At 33.3% G+C, this 2729-nt stretch overlaps 1 protein-coding gene across 3 annotated transcripts in view; it reads left to right on the top strand.

Moving 5' to 3' along the window:
• The window catches only part of LOC106877887 (uncharacterized), a 164448-nt gene that overhangs the window by 118249 nt on the left and 43470 nt on the right, over positions 1 to 2729 (top strand). The gene's annotated exons all lie outside the window — the stretch shown is intronic.

The raw sequence follows: 2729 nt of genomic DNA on the forward strand, positions 1-2729 counted from the left end.
GGCTGGACGAAGCTGCTGAAGTGGTCGCTGGCTGCTGCTGCTGTCGTGTGGTACACGGAACAGTTCTCAAAGAGAAACTGGACCGAGACAAATTATTGGGTATGAGTTAAAGCTATTTATAACAAACTATGGGCTCCCGATGGCTTCAGAATTTTACTCTATCACGTGACCTTATTAGGGGCCGTGATTGGTCAGTTTGCGTTCTGGCGGGAACGGTTCGAAGAAGTTGCCGATTCGAATAATGATCAGTCACGTGATGGACAAGGAATGAGTTCTCTACTACGCTCGCATTTATTTATATTTAAATGAGAAGATTGTATGTAATGGCGATAGTAGTTTTGTATCTAATGGCAGGAGGTAGTTTCACTACATATATATTTATATATATACACAGAGAGAGAGAGAGAGAGAGACAGACAGACAGAATTAATTGCGTGTGATTAAAGGTACAATTATACATAAACATATTTACATACTAAGATGCTTATACACACATACATATATATACAAGTAATAAAATATATAAACATCGATACATACATATCTATACTCACACTTATTCACTTTCATACACATGTACATATATTTGCACACACGTAAACTCATGTGAAAGTAGAGATTTATGAAAATTGTTTAATGAACCTTTAATATCTCGAGAAAAACTCAAATAGAAGAAAAGAGAAATTAACCAAAAGGTAGGGTATGTTTGGAATTTTATTATTATATGCTAATCGAAGTATATTTTAAAATCTCAGTTTCTGTATATGTATTTTTATATTAATTCATACAAAAATACACATGCAGAAACACAGTCATATTTAAATATATGTAGTCCAGCATACAGTAATAAAATTCAAAACATAGAAATCTATATTTTGCGAGTAATTTATACATTCTGTATCGAAATTAAGACAATGCAATGGTCGTGGCTAAAAAATATTTATGCAGACATTCCTATAAATCTTTTTATCGTAAATTAGTACTTCTGAGTCGTAACAAAACAAACACAAATCTAGTATGTGTGTCAACTTAGAACTATTGCGTGGATTAAGACGTTAGGCAGAGAGTTACAATACGAGTTTTCTTCTACTAACTTGTTGTAAACAATGTCTTACACATTAAGTGAATCTAATATTTAACAATTAGCCAGTGTCTTAGTTCTATCATAGTTGAATTTCTTTACGATTTGGCTAAGAATTAATTTGTAGTTCATTGGTTTTGTTTAGTTAATTTTTATCAATTAATTTATCAATTATTTTTATCTATTAAAGTATCATGTAATTAATATTTTATTCTTTTTGTTTCTTAATTTTTATTTGCATGTAATACTTCTAGATCCTCACTCGTGCACAATCGAAACTCTTTCGGCCACAAATGGTCTTACTGACTTTAGAATAATCATTTCGATTTTAAAAACAAAGGAATTAAATTAAAGTCCATATATGCTCAGCTAGGGATGTAGAAGGTTTTTATTTTGTGTTAGAAAAGAATGTTGGTGCGTAAAACGTCAAAATTTGAAATAATTAGAGGTTAAGAGTATATATTAACATTTTTCATTGTGTGAAGATTTTATAACAATATATCTTTATTAAGATATCTTCATAACGAGGGAATTCATTCATGATGCTACAGTTACATTTATGCCTAAATTTATAGATTTACACACACACACACATACACACACACACACACACACACACTGATTCACTTACGCATATTCACACATGCACTAACGCACACACATATACACGTACAAGTATAGGCATACAAACACGTACATGTATACATATATACAAGTGCTTATATATATGCACAAGCATGCACACAGACATGACAGAAGTAAATAGACACCTTTATAATCATTAAAATTTAAATTTAAATCTGAAATTATACACTTAAATTATTTATTAATTGTTATAATGTGAATATTTAATATTTAGTAGACATGCCCATTGCGTTTTTGAATGCAAGGAACTTTTTAGGCATGTTACTGATCAGATGATGAATATTGTCTTGCGGAAATTCTTGCCAAGTTTCATGCAGTAATCTCAAAAGATCTGGTTTTGTACATGCTTTCTTGCTCTTTTTTATGAAGTGTCCTGTCCATTATGTCCCAGACGTGTTCAATAGGGTTCATATCTGGTTACTAGCTTGGCCATGGATGATTTTTAATGCCATTCTCATCCAACAAATCATGGGTCATTTTAGCCGTGTAACAAGAGTCTTCTTTTACTATTTCACCACTGGAGAAGATTTGAAGGAGTCCTTTATGTAATATGGACACACATATATATATATATATCTGAGCTTGTTTCCCTCACACTCCACTAGCTCTGATCAACCATTACTCCAAATTGACCCCTACACCATCACACAGTAGCTGCTGTGTTGGCTGCAATCTTTCCGCGTTAAATACTTGATCACAGAGTTTCCAGACCCACACTCTACCACTGTAAGGAAATATAGCAAATCTGGAGTTATCAGAGAATATGACAGTGTCCCAAAATGCTACTGGCCTCTCCACCATCTCACTGGTCTAGTTTTTTCTCCGCTTGATGTTAGCTGGTCAGAGAAGTGGCTCTGCCATAGTAGCCGCGTTTGTGGAGATACCTGACAGCTGTTCTGGGACTGACATCAATCTGTTCTGCTATGTCAGCGGCCTTGCAACGAAGATTATCCTCCACACTTTTCTTAACAGATATTAATAATATATAAAACATATATATATA

The sequence above is a fragment of the Octopus bimaculoides genome, chromosome 4 (assembly GCF_001194135.2).
Source record: "Octopus bimaculoides isolate UCB-OBI-ISO-001 chromosome 4, ASM119413v2, whole genome shotgun sequence".
NCBI lineage: Eukaryota > Metazoa > Mollusca > Cephalopoda > Octopoda > Octopodidae > Octopus > Octopus bimaculoides.